Genomic DNA, 18395 nt, shown 5'->3' on the forward strand with positions numbered 1-18395 from the left:
TAACTCTAACCTTTTATACTAATGATATGACTATAACACTAAATAGTTTTTTTATTTATTACATAATTCACCAAAATACACAAAGCAATAACTCACAAAAAGCAGACAATTTGCTATAACTATCAAAAGTTTTTCTGAGTTTTTAACTATGCAGTTAAGAGCTGTTAAAATTCAGCTAAGCTCTTAATGTATTTCTGTGGGAATAAAGTTTGAACTGGAAATGAAATAGACAATTCTTTGTATAGAAAACAGTATAATACATGCCATTTGATAGATTGGAACCTTGGTTTTCTATTGGTTATAAATAATAGAACATTAAAGTTAAGATAAAACCACTAGCAGTTTGTGAAAGAGAGGATGTGATGGGTGGACATGGCAAAAGAAGTCTGACTTTCTATTTTGTTGCTCTATAACCAGCTCTGATAGAAATCCATAAATGTTATGCTTTGCATAAATAATGATAATAAAATAATGTGTAATTTACATTAAACCTCGTAGTTCTTGAAGAAGTGATAAATAAATTAGAAAAGAAGAAATATGTAAGGGTAATGGAGGATTTTTTTTAATATTGCTTCATAAAATTAAAAAAATTAAACTTATATTAAGAATTAAGTTATTAGCCATGTTTTAATAACAAGTTTATTTGCATACCATGATAATGAAGTACTCTGATTAAATTTTGAAAGTCACTCAGTAAAACTTCGTGACATGCTCAGGAAAGAATGCCAATATGGAAAGTAACTGATAAGAAAATTAAAAAAGAGCTCTTGAGCTTTAAGTGTAATTGTTTATATAAAAGACCCTCTTCTCATGAAATTAAAGACCACTAAGCCTTGAGAATAACTGTGCATTTAAGGTTAAACCTAGCAATACTTGATGTTAACAACAATTACATGTTCAAAAATGTAGCATGCAGATGGAGAGGTGTTGGGATTAGTTGTGGGTAAAGTTGATCAATTAGCAATATTTACTAGTCCATTCACCAATGAACACACTAAACAACTGAATTTGATTAATCAATTAGTTTTCAAATGCTCATACAAGCAAAAAAAATTGAGTGAGCTTCTTTCATAACCACTACATTATTTTAACATGTTCTACTATGGCATTCATCTTCCTATTTTTGTCTAGTTTGGTTTTGTTTTTAAAGTTGATACTGCCTACAGGAAGAGGACATATCACTGTAAAGCGAGTGCTCACATCAACTCACCTGAACAGATTTTAATTGTTGGAAGAGGGCATCATATTATGTAGTATTGGTTAATAGGTAATATGAATACATCTTAACTCTACTGGATAGGATCAAGCTCTAGGAGGGGGCAGTCTTACAAAGTGTGCTCATCTCAATTCTACTGGGTAGGCTGCAAGAGGAGGATACAATTGGCATGAGTTAACATGTGCGATCAGTAACCTGCACAATACTAACAAAATTACCCCACAGTTCGATCCAATCAGTGAAGATTCCTCATGTTCTACCACCAAAATTATCAGGAACTGATAAGTGGCAAAAGTCTTCTAAGCTCCATTCAATGAAGGAGAGGAAAATTAATGTAGGGAAGACTGAAAAAGTGTACAGATCCCCATATGTCCTTCAGTCAAAAAAACATCTTTTATTAAAAACAGTACAATGTGCAACTACAAAACCCTATTTTTTTAAAAGCCAGCAAGTGCAAGCCAGAGAAGTGGGCAGAAAACTTACCTGGTGCTGACTTTCTTCATGACATCCCATAGAATAGTTAAGCTTGGGTCAGATGTCACGTATATATACACACATTCATTTGAGATATATAAACACACAACACAAAAATACCCCAAATGGTTTTGCAGAACAATCCACATCACAATAAACATAAGCACAAGTAGAACTAGGATAAATGGTATAAGTACTTTGTTATCCTGTCTAATACAGATTTTGGAAAAGTATACCAGAAACCTCATGGGATCCAATGAAATTTTTTTTAAAAAGGAGCCTGAAAGAGTATGTATTCATCACAAACACAGTGAAATAATTGGAGAATGGTGACTTATGGACACAAAAATCAAGATAAAAAAAAAAAAACAGACAGAAGGTGTAGAAGATATTAATTTGTAAAGAGTGGCCAAATTCCCATCTGGAGGAGCCCATGGTATTATCAGAGAAGATAAGACATAAGGGTATGACAAAGGTGAGGAATCAAATGTGAAAAATATCAAGAGTCTGCTAGTATCAATATTCCAAATGAATATGTGAACTGAAGGAGTCAATAAGCTCATCCAGAAAGGACAGAAGAAAAAGGTCTCCAGAAAAGAAGAAGAGATCCCAACATATAAACAGATGAAGGTAGTAACCCCACAAGTGAAAAAATATTTGAAAAGACATACCAAACAGTCCAACAGATAAAAGAGCCAATTCAGACACAAATTTTCTAACAGGCAAGAGATAGAATGAAAGAAAAAAGATGAAAGCCAAAGGAGTGAGAATATTCTATAGGATAAACATCCAAACAATGGTAATTTTGGGGAATGAAGAGGAAACAAGTCTAGAAGAAGAAAAAAGTCATAAAATGCAAGAAGTCAACAGCATGAATGAGACATGCTCACAATCATACAAAATTCAATTAAGGATACAGTTCAGCAAAGGAGTAGAACATCAAAGATGTAGGAGAACAAAGTGGAGAGGATGAGAAAATAAACATCTCCAGTTACCAGTAAAGGTAAAAAGCCAAGTACAGGACCACCCAACAACCATCAAAGGAAGAAATTAACATGCCATTGGCAAACAGGTAAAAAAAAAAGGTGGAAAAGTGGTTCACAAAATAAATATCAGGAGAAAATATGTTGTGGAAGGTCCTGGCAAAAAATCCAACACCCACAACGACAAAAAAGCCAATGGAAAGATGAAAAGAAAGTGAAAAGAACAATGCTACATAAGCAGAAAGCCCAGTTTGACTAATGATAAAATGAGCAAATTTCCAGTATGGAGAAAAAAAGTTGGTTGGTTTGGTATTTTATGCTGCAAAGCAACTAGGCTATCAGTGCAAAACAACCAGTAAAATGTTAAAATTAAAGTAAAATTATTAAAATTCATAAAAGGAAATTAAGGTAAAACAAGGAAAAGTTTAATTTTTGAATTAAAAACAAAGAGCATAAATCCAATTTTTACATCTGGTCTACAGTAGTAATATAAAAACTATATTAATACAGGTTCTAAATGACTTTTTGTAGCATAATTGTAATTATCATAACTCACCAGGATGACTGACATTGAGTTCAAAAATCAGCATTAGTCACCTGAAATTGGTCTTTCCAATCCTGGTTGAGTTATTTAACATTATGGCAATTTTCTAATTTCAAATCGAACTGTATGTACTTTTATTCTTGAAAGGGAATCACATTATAAAGAAGGTCTAATGTATAAATTAAAAAACTTAAATAGTATTAAAAAGATTAACGGCCTTTAAAAAACTAAAAACATTTCTAAGATGGACAGTGTCACTGTCAACAATAACACTGTCTAACATTACTGATAAACCATAGTACAGAACACGTTTAACATGGTGCCATCATTGAGAGTTGTAACAAAGGCAAGACAGTAAAATGTGGCTTATTATGACCTGATTGTTACACAGACAACATATTTGTGCATCAGTCCCAGATAAAAGAAAACAATGGGTTAAAATACTGTGACCAATGCATAGTCTAGTTAGAACAACTTCTTTCCAATCCTTACTGAAGCAAGATGCCCAAAGTCCAATATAAGGTTTTATTTGAAAATGCTTGTTTTCACATTGCTCACTCCAACTCAACTGCCATGTGGCATGAAGCCAAGCCTTGAATACAGGACCTAGTCCATGTATGGAACAGACACAATGGTGATAGAGCCAGAACAGATACAATTACCTGCAGTGTCGGTGAGCTCATTCCCGTGAATACCAACATGGCCTGGTATCCAGAAAAACTGGGTAGAAACAGATGTTAAAGAGAAATGGGCAAGTAATTTTTGGATATCAGTGAGAACAGGGTGTGAACTAATGTGAAAGGATCCCAGAGCCAGTAGAGAACTAAGCAGGTCAGTATAAATAGTGCAGTTTGAGTACTGCTTAGCTTCTATGTGATCTAGGGCAAGAGAAGAGGCATACAGTTCAGCAAGAAACACAGAAGCTGTAGAGGGGATTTTGCACGCAACCACCGAAACCACAACAAACCATGGCAGAGCCCACACAGTCACCTGATTTTGAACCATCTGAATAAACTGGAATGGAAGAATGGTTCCAAAAATGTTCAGCAACTAACACAGTATTTCCGATCGGGAGTGTCTGCTTTTCTCAGATGACTTAAAGATAGGTCACAGTTGGGGACTGTAATAAGCCATGGTGGGATGGGCTGACTAGTGGATACAGCAATGTTATCCAAGAACAGACCCAATTCATCCAACTGCACCTGTATACAAAGGCCAAAAGGAGCAGTGGCAAATCATCTGTCCTGAAAAAGCTTGGCCCACTGAGGAAGGAAATCATAACCCCCGATAGGATACTTTGCTAAAGAATAAAAGTTTTAAGCATTGAGTAAAAATAGTTGCAAATAACAGAGGTGCAAAGAAGATTCACGAAACTCTGTATAAGCTCTGAAATGGGAAAGTGCAGAAAAACCCAGTGCAGAGTCCCTGATGATGAACAGGGTCCAGCATTTTTAAGGCCAAGGTCCTGGAATAACCATGAACCAGTGATCCATAGTCCAGTTTCAATCAAATAAGAGCACAATTTATCTTTAGTATAGAACATCGATCTGCTCCCCAAGTGGTGGAAGAGAGGACATAGAGGATGTTCAGTGCTCTTGTACATTTGATCCATAGCTGCTTGATGTGTAGTACAGAGGTCAGTTTATGGTCAAAGATAAGCCCCAATAACTTTGTCTCAGGGACCATAGGCAGCATAACTTCACTGATACAGAGTTCAGAATCAGGTTGAATACCCTGTTGGTAGCAAAAGTGCATGCAAACAGTTTTAGAGAGAGAGAAGTTAAAGCCATTTGTTGTGGTCCACTTCAGTAGATGACTGAGGGCAGTCTGTAGCTGCCACTCAATATACCTTACGTTCGAAGACTGGCATGAGATGTGAAAGTCTTTGACATAAATCCCATTTGCAGAAATTATAGAAAGTTATTCAGCGATGGCATTAATATTGAAAAATGTTACACTCAAAACACAGCCCTGAAAGACTCCAAGTCTATGAAGTAAAGAACGGGAAAGTGTCAAATCCACACGAACTTGGAATTGCCTGTCCATTAAAATATTTTTAATAAAAATGGACAAATGGCCATGTAACCAATATAAATGGAGATCTTGCAAAATCCCATACCTCCATGTTGTATCATAAGCCTTCTCAATGTCAAAGAATATTGATGCAAGACGTCACTTGAGAAAGGCTTCTCTGATTGATGTTTAAGTCAAATCAGGTGGTCCATGGTGGAATTCTGTCATCTGAACCCACAATGGGTAGGTGATAGGGGGTTGTTTGATTTGATGAACCAAACAAGAGGAGCATTAATCTTCCTCTCTAAGGTCTTACAGAAACAGTTTGTCAAAGAAATTGGATGGTAGAAATCTTGGGATCCTTCCAGACTGAAAGAAAGGTAGGACAATAGCCTGGTGCCAGACATCAGGAAAAACATTCTCCTGCCAAATCTGATGGAAACAATCAGAAGAATAGCTAGAGAAGCAGAAGATAGATGGCACAGCATTTCATAGTGTACATCATCATGTCCAATTGCTGTACTGCCAGACTGATGAAGGGCCAGTTTGAGTTACACCAGTGTAAAGGGACAATTATAGTCACAGAGACAATCAGCTCGAAAGGAAAGAGGTGATCTCTCTCCTGAGTTGTGATAGCTAAGAAGGTAGAGGAAGAAGCAGAAATGTATCAGCTACTTCTTGACCAGAGAGCAGGATCAAGAGAGGGACAGAATTATATTGCCCACTGACCTTTTGAAGCTTGTCCAATATGACATTAGAACTGGTGGTAGAAGATATGCTGGTTGTGAACTTAATCTAAGGGTACTTCTGGCTTTGACATTTTACCCACCGAGCATGTACACAGGTCTGCTGGAAAGTGATGCAGTGCAAAAATGTGGGATGCCTACCAAAAGTATCCCAGACCCGTTTTTGAGCCCTCTGTGCCATATGGCAGGCAGGATTGTCACAAATAAAGATATCATGGAAAACACGTCAAGGTTTTAGGAATACCTTGATTGGCTGTCTGTATAATACAGTCAGTTAATGCTGCCACATAGTTGCCTATTGATGGCTTACAGACGATGGCAGAATCATGTTCTCTAAGAGCAGTTTAAGAGAGCCAGCTTCCACCTGGGCACACCAATTGGGTGGCATCAACCACGACCAGTCTCTCTCAAAATTATAGGAAAATGATTTCTGCCTCATGGGTTATTGTCAACCCTCCATGAAACGTGGAAGAACAGTGAAAGGGAGCAAACTGAGAGATCAATAGCAGTAAAGGACAGACTGGGTGCATGAAAATATGTGTAAAAACCACTACTGAAAAGAGAAAGGTTGTGATCAGAGAGCATACACTCTATGGAGTGGCCCCTCCCATCAATATCAGCACTTTCCCAGAGGGGATGATGTCTATTAAAGTCCCCCAGGGCTAAAAAATAGAAATGACAACTGTTCAATGAGACCATCAAGGTCTGATTGATCATAGGTCTCTCCAGATGACAGGTAAAGAGAAAACAGTGATAGTACGACCCAAGGAGACACAAATGGCTACAGCCTCCAATGGTATGTCAAGCGGCAAAGACAGGGTGGACACATGCTGATCAACCAACAGTGCCATCCCTCCATGCACTCGTCCATCACGCAGCCTGTCACTTATGTACAAAAAAACTGCTGAAAAGTGACTGTATCGGCAGGTTTCAGAAATGCTTCCAGTAAAGAAAGACATTCAGGATGGTAGGAAGCAAACAGTGCTTTGACGTCATCCAGATTAGAAAGTAAACCTTGACAGTTCCATTTTATCAAGGTGGCCATTTTTATTTGTGTAGGCAAATTGGGTGAAGAACCCTTCTGTTTACAACCACATCTTTTTTCTTTACTGTCTTTATTCAAGGAAGATCTCTCGACCTCCATGGATGCTGTCCTGGATTGATTGGGCAGGTCTTTGCTGTTGGAAAAGGATTCCAGTGGCTGAAGACGTGAACAAATGATCATTTTGCATCTTGTGGTGAGAGAAAAAGATATGCCTAAGGAAATGCCCATACCTAGAACCAAAAGAAGTGAATCTTGGGGTTTGCTGGAAAGTATGTTAAGGACAGAGATAGGTGTTGAAGTCAATTTATCAAAGTTTTTAACCATGGAGGTCAAAAGACTTTTCATTTGTTTGAAGAATGTTTCTTTTGGAGGCACAGAGAGATCTGTCTGCACTCCCACTGTAGTTGTGGAATGAAGTACAGCAGCATATGTCCAAGATGAAGTGGTGGACAGCAACTTGTGAGCCTCAGGGTAACTAGTGTTTTGAACAGTTTTCAAATGCTGTACCTCTTTTTCTTCAAACTGTTTAGGGCAAGAACCAAAGTAGTATAGGTGACAGCCATTGCAACTGATGCAATTAGGGTCTGTTTCACACTCATAGGTATCGTAGTCCTTGCCACTGCAACAAGCATATGTCAAGGAACCATGATATGACGTCTTTGAGTGACCAAACCTCTGACACTGGAAACATCCGAGAGGGTTTGGAATGTATGTCCTTGCCTTGCAATTGAGATAATCTGCCTTGATGGTGGCAGATGGACGCAACAATGTAAATGTCAGAATTAGGGCATTGGTCGGCATCATAATTCTATCTTTGCAAGTGAAGATACACCTCACTGCAGAAACTCCTTGGGTGCAGAAACCAACAAAAATCTTTGACTTGGGGATGTTTTACAAATCCCTCTCGACAATAATTCCTCATCACAAATTCAAAGTAGCATGAGGCGTAACTTCAATAGGTATATCCCCAATCACCCTTGAATGCAAGAGGAGTTCACTGTGTTGAGATGTGGATGTTTCCACCAATATGTCACCAGAGCAAAGCTTCTTTACTGACTCTGGAGAGCCAGCAGTTTCTGAATGAAAAAGGGAAACATCTGCCTTAAAGGTTTGTCTGAAAGAGAATGTAGTATAAGAAAATGAAGTACAGGTGTTACAGATGTTGAAGACTGCTACTCAGATTCTTCAAGAAATGGTTGTTTACCTATGGACTGTTTTCTCACTGTTTTATTCAAGTTTTATTTGGAGGATCCATAAAAAAAAAATATTTCAGTGCCCACTGACTCCACCCACCATGGGGCCCTACAAGGGGATGCACTACAATGCCAAGCAAGGACACTGTAGCAATGCCAGGGTTTTTAAGCACTGTACCCAAACACCAGCATCACATACAATGTTCAGAACACCTGTTGAGAACACCCAACACTGGTATTTGGTTGACCCTACACAGGCCACCCCAAGGCTGTCTACCTACAGGAATTCAAGGCCAAAGTGGTGTGTTAGGGTTGGACCCCTCAGCCATCAGGATCCTCTCTTCCCCTTCACAGGTCACCATGCATAGCAAACAAGTGGGTAGATGTTTAGATCGAAGAGGAAGTAAACTGAAAGAACAGAACCTTCTCTGGGAGGTCCCCTCACCACGTACAGGAATACACACCGAGGGGAGAGAAAAAAGGAAGCTATCCCCTGTAAAAGAATGGATATATGATGATGAAGCAAAATAAATAAAGGAACTTGGGGAGGGGTTGGAGGGTCTGAATGACAAGCAAAATAAGGTTGAACTAGTCAATTAGGACCACAAGAGAGGAAAATCATGGTGGAAAAAGAGTATCCACAAAGGGTGTATCTAACAAACAGCAAATCCCATGACAGACAAGGGACTGTAGAGGCTGCTCTGTTGACAGGATCTGAACTGGAAAAAAAGAGGAGCACTGCATCTAGACATAAGCACCTGGTAAATAACAGGCAAGAAGACTAAATTGATGAAAAGCCCAAAAGCATATGCATAATGGCTAAAAGTATAAGGCCCTGAAACAGGAACCTCATTAATGAATGGACAAGAAACAACAGTGGAATAAACTTGGTGGAATAAGACCAAGCAACTAATCAGCAGGGGCAAGAATTAAAAAATTCCTAATGGATAGCATGTAGAGAGATTATGATAATAAAATGGAAAAGTATGTAAATGTTGTAATTACAAAATTGACTTTTTGTCAATTTTAATACATTCTGAAATACTCAAAAACAAAGTGTAAAAGGCATAAATGAAGTGAAGAAAGATATCAGAGGGATACAAAGTATCATCACTAAAGTAAAAAGAATGTTAATAAAAAAAAGAAACATTTGGAAAATAAACTATCAAATGCAATAAATACACCAGCCACATTTCTTTCTATATCAGCTTAGGAGTTCTAGTCTGTTACACAACCTGCTACAAAATATGAAACAAGAAAACTATCTCATATAAGCATATCATCACTACTTCTGTGCCACCAGTTACTCCTGCTACAACACTACAATATTCAGTTCTAGCACTTAACTGTCATGTTCAACACTGGTTAAAAGAAAAACCAATGGACTATGATAGAAAGGTACAATAAAAGTCATATGAGATTTAGTTTTAAATCATTTTCAGAAAGAACAAGTGAAACAGTAAACAAGACACTTGCTGTCCATCAAGCTAAGAACCATAACAACTTTAGAGCTTAATGTAAGAAGATCCAAAGCAAATTTCCAGAACAGTTTACTGAAGAAAAAGACTTTATTCACTCTTGCAGAAGATTTGGAAAGACTTGCCCAATTATTTTGCTCAGCTGCTCCTTACAAAATGTGGAATTCATTAACATGAAACCAATTTATAAATACCATAAGAGAACAGAACATGAGAATTAGGCTAAAACAGAGTTAAGTGTACAACTTTAAAAGAAGCTGCTCTGATAAAAGGTATAAATCTAAAATACAATTATTCAATTGTTCAAGAATAATACAGAAAGACTCATGGGAAATAGTTGCTATATACAGCCCAACACAATGTACTGAGCAGAGCAGGATTCCTTATGCTTACAAGACGGTTTATTATGTCAAAAATGGAAAGGTAACAGTGGACAGCAACAATGAATTCACTTGGTCCTTCTCCACTCTACATTCTGAAATACTCCATTTCCACAACTTTCAATAGCTGGACATTCAGCTGTAAGACTGAGAACACTCTTACTGGGTTGGGTGTCAGTGGTATGTCGAGAATTAATGTAAAACATGTAAACACTGCTAAAAGTAGAAAATTCCATGAATGAAATAGCACAGGCAATGACAGCAATGCTGTGTTTGTGCATCAACCAAAGGCATTAATGTTGTTGATGTGCTTGATCCTCTGTTACAAAGTAACAATGAGAACAGATACATCAGGGTCATGATACAATATTTTACCCTAAAACATATGCTGTTCCTAAAACCAGAAAGCAAAAACTTAATAAAACTCAATAATAAATTTGCCTCAAGATTTGCAGTGCCCAAGAAACTTCACAGAAATCAAGGATGGAATTTAGAATCAAGCTTGCTAGTAGAAACGCGTTAAGTAGATCCTTATAATTAAAAATCCATGACATCAGCTTATAATCAAGCTACAGATAGCATGGCACAGAGATACAATAGCATATTATTAAATCAAGTTGCCTTGTATGTCGATCAGAAAATATGAGTTCAAAACCATCAAATGTTGCTGATAGGTTTTCAAATAGCAGTACATGATGCTAATGTCCACACACCATCACAAATGATGTTTGGCAGAGAACTAATAGTCACTCAGAAAATCTGTATATAGAATAAGAAAAAATTAAGGAAAACACCACTGATAACATATGCTTTTACCCAAGAAAAACTTAGAGATTAAATGGAAAAAGTTACAATGCTTTTAATGGTGAGAAGAATTGATCCCATAAAGGTGACATGTCATGGTTGTACAATCCCCATCACAAGGGACAAATTCTAAAGTTGGGCAGATGTTTGAATAAGCAATATATTATATTGAAAATAATTAATGGCATCCTGTACAGAAACTGGAAGAACAGCTAATCCAAGCAAAATGTCATCCATCATGACTGTCACTGGAAATGTACTATTGGTAGGAAAATGACCACAAGGATAAAATTTTATCAATGTTTTATTTTGTATTTCCACTTTTCAAAAGACTTCACAATCTTGGAATGAAGCAGTGTTGTAAGCTATATTTCTAATGTTATAAATTATTTGTTAGAGAGCATGTGATTCTAAGATAAGCTTAGGACATCACAAACATTCAAAAGATTTTACATCAAATTTTTCCAAGTACATTAAAAGGCAGATTATACATACAAGATGGTTGTGAAGGCTGTACAGTTGTTTCTAGCCCATAGCATAAATTAGCCAGAAAGATAAGTGCAGAGCTCCTGTGCTTATTAACAGTTATTTTGTACAAATAAATCTGCTTCAATGTTAAAGGCAGTTACAGCAATTTGTAAATGTCATCTACAACTGAAAGAAACATGGTAATTTTGTTAATATTTTACGTGGGCTGAATATTGAATCATTTTACCAGAAATTGTCAACAAAAAATTAAAAAAACAGGTTTAAGGATGGTATTACTACTTCTACATTACAAGTTGTTTTAAACACTATTCTTTACTACAGTCACGACGTAGTTACCAATAAGTTACTTGTATTTTTACAGTAACTTTAAGACAATGACCAAAAGACTTAAAATTATGCCTAACTTAACACTATATCAACAGCTGTGATTTCAATTAGGAAAGTTAGGATGTAACAGTAGGCCTAACATTACCACTGATGGTTTGACATATATCTTCCGTTCATAAAGTTCGTTAATCATTATTCATTGTCGCAGAATATTATTTCAATTATATAAAGGTAAAATAACCCTAAATATGCCATAAGGAAATGTTAAAGGAATTGAAATAATATATATGTATATATACTTCTTAATAACACTGAGTATGAGTAATTCGAATTCACTCTATTTCAAACTTCAATTTGAAAAGTATAACTGTCAGAAGCAAATTCTACATTATAATGCTGATAGTAATAGTATGCTAAAACAAAAAATTATAAGTATCTCACTTACTTGTAAGTCGTAGTTGAAGATTCTTTATTAGATGGGGATATTTACTTATTTATTTGAAATTGAAACACAACTAAATAAATTAGAAATTCGATGACAAAGCCATATCGAAAACTAACGACACACTCCAAACTAAACGTTTCACTAATACGCTCTCTATATGGTATATGTAGCGCGTAAAGTTGCTTATCAGTTCACAGTGATGATTTTTACCGCTAAAAGATAGCGCTACCTTAGTAACTCAACTACTCATTTCATATAATTAATGAACAAAGTATTTAACAAGGCCGATAATAACGTTTTAACATTAGTACTGGTATACTTATTAATATCAAAGTTTGAAATTTATTAGTGACAGAAAAAGGCAAGAGTTTTCTTTTTTCGGTGCCACCTATTGTACATCATTTGAAGCTTATCAATGCGATTCTAAAACTGCTACCCCCCAAAGGATCAGTGGTAATTCTGAAAGTTTATAACGCTAAAAACCGGGTTTTGATACCAGTGGTGGTCACAGATAGCCCGTTGTGTAGTTTTGTGCTTAACAACAAACAAAACGACTGAAAAATATACAAAACAGTGATTAAATTGTATTTGAGCATCTCAAAACTTGTCCCACAGCTACTCACAAGAATAAATTTTCCTGGTCAAAAGTTCATCCTTTTAAACAATAAAACTATGCTTGATAATACAAATTCTAGTTTGTGCAGTTCACAAAATTTCTCTACCGATGAATAATTTCAAAAATATGTAAGTGTTTGAGGTGTTTGCTTCCAACAAGTAAAGTTATAAACATCAGATTCAGAAAATGTTTGTAAAAAAATAAATCAACCACAGACAGCACAAGGAAAAAACGAAAATGTGGTATTCGAGTCTACTGACGTCCAGAAGATAACCAAGATGTAGATTCTGTACTGTTAAGCAAAGAATAAATTGAACATTGGCAGTAGAGAAAAACAAGCAAACACAAGTATACATTGAAACACTGAATTATTTATTTAAGAGCATAGTGTTATGTACCTAAACTGGTCAGTTGTTTTATTATGTATTCTTAGCCTGCTGGAGTTAAAGGCTTGAAACAATTAAGATATGAGTCCCACGCGTCCACAGGTTACATACTTCATTCAGTGGTCTACATAACTCTTAAACCAAGCCATGTTAATGTATTAATTATTTGAATAAGTTATATTTCAAGAAGTGCATAAAGAAACCCATAAACTCAACCTTGAGATTTAAAAACAAGAGCTACAGTTACATGTAATTTTTACCTGTGTGAAAGAATTAGCACATCTTTACGGCCTTGAAGCGTTAAGTGTTGTAGAAGCAACATTCTTTACAGTAGATGTCTGTGACTTGTTGGCGATAAATTCCAACAATAAACAACCTGCATAATTCAGTTGCTTTAAAAATAATATATTAAAACAAGTCTAACGTATGTGCAAATGTTTATTACATAGTTAACCACCACAGTTGAATTCAGAGCTTTAACTAACTGTGAGGCATCGCTAGATGTTTGGACGCCTCGTATAAGTAATAGTAATAATAAACAGAAAATAGTGAAGTTTAATAAAACATGTTCAAGACAATGATGTTTATAGAATAACGATAGCTCAAGGAGATACGCCGAGAAAGTTGTTGCCAGGTGATTACTTTATAGCTAGTTTATGAAGAACTGACGCTATCAAGAACAACAGAGGAGTTATTTAAAACAGAGATTCAGAGAAAACCGCTGAAAAAATATTCGCTATTTGCTTGGATTGGAAGAGATAGACACTACCAAGATTAGAAGGGGTTATTCAAACTATAAACTAAAGATGATAAATTGTCCATTGTATGTTTGAATTGAAGTGAATTGACGCTATCGAGGTTAAATGGGATTAAGCAAACTTGGATGATAAAACCAAGAAGAATCTTGGATAGCGAGACGACTTGACAATATGGGCTATGGTGGTGGATTAACCAATGTAACTCACGAGTTTTGGAGTTCATATACAATAAAAAAACTCTGACTGCTTGACTACGCGTTAGTATAAGTTATTATTACAAAATGGGCTTAAGAAATCACAAACAGCAAGTAAGCTGACACCATGGTACTATGAATTTGCCGACAATTCCACAGTCAGCTAGTATAAAAGGTCCTAAAACAGATGCCATAATATTCAAAATCTAGCAAGCAATCCGACATGATCAAGACCATCATCTAGAAGGCTCACATCTCAGATTTCCTCTTCATCAGAAGAAGAAGGGAGAGAAGTCAAGAAGGAATCGAGGAACAAGTATAGAAGATGTATCTTGCTGTCAATAAAACCCAGGCCATTTTATGTCCAAGTTTTTGTAAGTAATTCTTATGTCATTATTCCCTAATATCAGTCATCATGTTAATAGAATTAAAAGGATTCTATATGATAAACACTAATAAAAATAACTGTGTATATGTGTGTGCAAATACTAACTATTTGAAGGCTTAAATGAAAGTGTTATTGGAAGTCTTAGTCTCAAGTCTCTTCACTTTGTTTTAGCTATAAACCCTCGAGTTAGTGTCTGTGTACTCCATTCGCCCACTACATCCTCACTTCAAATAAATATTTCATGTAACAGGAGGTAGTATTAGTCGAACTCCACTTGGTCTGCCTGCGAGTCAGCCTATACAACTCTATTTTCCACCAAAAGATCGCACATAGCACAAGACGTTTCAATTACTTTAGAACCCAACTGACAAAACCAGTTATTCTTCTTTACTTTGTTATCACAATACAATCAGTGATACATTTATGTTTATTACCCCATTAGTTAGCACAGTTGCAATAAAAAATAAATCTCCTTTACGTCAAAATTTCGCACAAGCTAGTTCGGTTACTTTAGAAGTCAATTGAAAAGACGAATCGATCGTTCTTCTCTATTCTGTTATTACAATACAATATTCAATTATTATAGTTTAAAATTTTCCACAATACAATCTTTATGGCATAACTCACGATCATCAGTGCCTGTCTATTTATTTTTCTTTCTTTTTTTTACTAATTTTTCAACACGTATATATGGATACTTTTAAAGGCTATCTAAAATTTTATACAACACCACTAAATATCATATGATGCAAGAGCACTCGATTAAAGTAACGAGAAATTTTCTGAAGGTTTGAATATTGTGTCAATTTACAACAACTGAACTACACAACAAATTATTCATAAACACTTACTTAGGCAAATCCGCCATAAATGTTGCGTCTAAGAATAACTTACTTTACGCTTGGCATCATATAAACTAAATAATATCCTCATATTAAACTTAAGATGAACAGTCCTGTATATCTAGGCTTACCATACATCCCGGTTTGAGGGTCTATTCTGGTGTCCCGTCCGGTTTACTAATTTGTCCTGATTGACGCTGAATTGTCTCGGAATGTCCCGGTTTTTCATGAAAAAGCATAAACTCCAAAAAGGATAAACGGAAAATGTTAAAATCTGCATAGAGTCTTGACTTGGCGTTGACCAAAAATATTTTTTAAGTTTTCATTTTATTAGTTGCTGGGTAGAGGGAGCCATAGTGCTGTAGCATGCAAATTTTCAAAGATATTGCATCAGACGAAATTCACAGACAGCTGATACGGTGCCTGTGCAAGTATAATAATTCATAAGAGGGCTGCTGTTGGGTGTACGCGCGAAACGGCAGCTGCATAAGCGGCCAGCGGCAGCATATGCAAAGCTTTCTTTGAGCAAATGTTTGTGCTTTGTGATTGCTTTATTTATTATAGTATTTATTATATCATTTATACAGTACATGCTGAATTATTTTCGTTCTTTTATTTTAGAAATTAAACCTAGTCATAATGTCCAAAGCTGTTAAAATAAAGTGCACATTCAACAGTGAATTGCAAAAGAATATCCATTCTTGGAAAAAAAATTGTGACTTGGAGGACACAGTCAAATGTTTGCAGTATTCATCTGAGTTCTCTGTTTCACATGGTAGCCGTTCAGACATAAAAGACCATTTAAAAGGTGCTAAACTTGCAGCTAGTCTTTCAGTAGCTTCTAAAAGTTCAAGAGTTGATGTATTCTTCAAAAAACTGTGCCTGAAGATAATGCTGCCAAAAAAGCAACCTTTCCTCATCACAGTGCTGTCCACAACATAAACTTCAAAACAGCTGATTGCTCTTCCAAACTGACAGCAAGATTATTTGAACCAAAATTCAGTGCTGCCAGAATGAAGAATGAGGCTATTATTTTGAATGCAATTGTTCCTTTAGCAGCAGAGGAATTGAAGAGAGACTTAATGGAAGTCCAATTCGTTTCACTTACAGCAGGTGCTTCAAACTGAAAATATGCCAAAACCTGTCATGGTGCGATATTTTTTGTCAGAGGAAGAAGTGAAAGTAAAACTTTTAGACTTTCAGTCGGTTCCTGGAATGACATCAGAAATTTTGACGAATTGCTTGGTGTCCACTTTAAACAAAAACAAAAACATGATTTATCAAAAATAATTGTTGCTTATTGTGGTGATAACTGCAATGCAAATTTTAGAGGTGTAAAGAGAAAGGAAAAAACAATGTATATAGTCGATAGAAGAAGGAACTTGGCAGAAACGTAGTGAGTATTGGTTGTGGTGCTCGTATTGTACGTAATTGTCTCTAAACTGCTGTTGATGCCCTTTCTATTGTACTGGAAAGCTTGGTGGGCAAAATTTACAAGTATTTCTATATTTACACTGTGCGTGTTACACATCTAAAAGAATTCCGTGAGTTTGTAGCAGTTGAGTACAAGAGGATTCTCCAATATGGAAATATGAGATTTCTGTCTTTGTAACCAGCTGTTGAGAGAATTATCCAGATTTATGAAGGACTGAAGTCACATTTTTGTTTACAAGAACAGTGCCCATTGTTGATGAAAATATTTTTTGAGAGGAAGTGTGAAGAAACGTATCTATGGTTTGTTCATGGACAACTAGGCTTGTTCAACGAGGTGATTTTAGCCATGGAGAAACAAAAGCAACTGCAAGTGACATTGTTGCAGAACTTAATAAGTTGAAAACCAACCTGAAAGAAAGACGAGATAATAACTTTATTCTCCCTTGGTGCAAAAAAAAAAAAAAACTCATTGTGCTGAAGGAAGAGGGAGGATGCCAGGTAGACTTGATTTACGAAGGAATTTACCAGTTTTTATGATTGCTGCCTGTTTTATATTGAGCTATGGGAAAACAGTTTTGGTGGTGGGAAATACTTTGTTTGGATAAAAAAACAGTGTTTTTGTGTAGCCTTACATAAAGAAGCTGCTGAAAAACTAATGAAACGCTTTCCAGCGTTTCATTAGTTTTTCAGTTTTAGTTTTTTTCCAATGCTGCAATCAATGTTGATGACCTGTTTAATGAAGTTGTTCTTGTTAAGTCCTTCTGGTCATCAAAATGTGACGAGTGGAAAGCAAAAGAAATAATTTGTGAAGAAAAATGGGTAGAACTTTTCAACCACTTTAAAGATCAAAGTATTTCTATACCTAATCTCAGGCAAGTTATGGAGTACATGTTTTGTTTACCAAGCACTCCTGACCCTATTGAAAGAGTATTTTCAGTGATGAATAACATTTGGTCTCAAGAAAGAGGTCTAATGAATGTATCAACGGTAAAAGGACTGTTGTATTATAAACTCAATATTGACCTGAGTTGCAGTGAGTTCTTTGCAGAAATAAAAATTAATAAAGATATTTTAAAGAAAGCTCATTCAAGTGAAAAACATGAATGATCGCAAAAAAGTGTTTAATGAAAAATTAATGAAATTTGATGTTCCTTGCCTTGATGAATTTAAATAAATGTTAGAGATATAAACTACCAGTATTCTTTTTTTAAGTAGCAGCATTAAAACTTAAGGGGAGTTAGGTTATAAAAACACTTCTTTATTATACCAGTGCCAGTAACTATAATAAAAACTGAAAACTGTCCCTGTTTGAGGCTTGGAAATTATGGTAAGCTTATGTATATCCAACATGAGACCTCCATCTAAAGACTGAAAATTCAATAATCATATGTAAAAAATGCATAGAACTTGAAAAATCTTACATTAACGTACTTGAATAAAAGTATATTTTATACTTACTGTAGAATTGTAATATTCGTAAGTATTTCAGCTAGCACAGCCTTCCTACTTTTCGTGTCTCAAGGGTTTCCTTGCTACAAGACAACAATTCAATGTTTAGGACCGGCATGGCCAAGTGGGTTAAAACGTGCGACTCATAATCTGAAGATCGCGGGTTCGCATTCCCGTGGCACCAAACATGC

General features: G+C 35.8%; 1 protein-coding gene across 5 annotated transcripts in view; it reads right to left on the minus strand.

The window, feature by feature from the left end:
* LOC143236935 (uncharacterized) overlaps positions 1 to 12301 on the minus strand; it is a 40022-nt gene extending 27721 nt beyond the window's left edge. The window contains exon 1 of one of the 5 annotated variants that reach the window (XM_076475635.1): positions 12138 to 12301. The gene's annotated coding sequence lies outside the window, so the exon portion shown is untranslated. The remainder of the gene's footprint in view (positions 1 to 12137) is intronic. The other 4 variants (XM_076475637.1, XM_076475636.1, XM_076475638.1 and 1 more) reach the window with 4 other exon arrangements.
* Positions 12302 to 18395: the final 6094 nt, after the last annotated feature.

This window comes from Tachypleus tridentatus, chromosome 13, assembly GCF_004210375.1.
Source record: "Tachypleus tridentatus isolate NWPU-2018 chromosome 13, ASM421037v1, whole genome shotgun sequence".
NCBI lineage: Eukaryota > Metazoa > Arthropoda > Merostomata > Xiphosura > Limulidae > Tachypleus > Tachypleus tridentatus.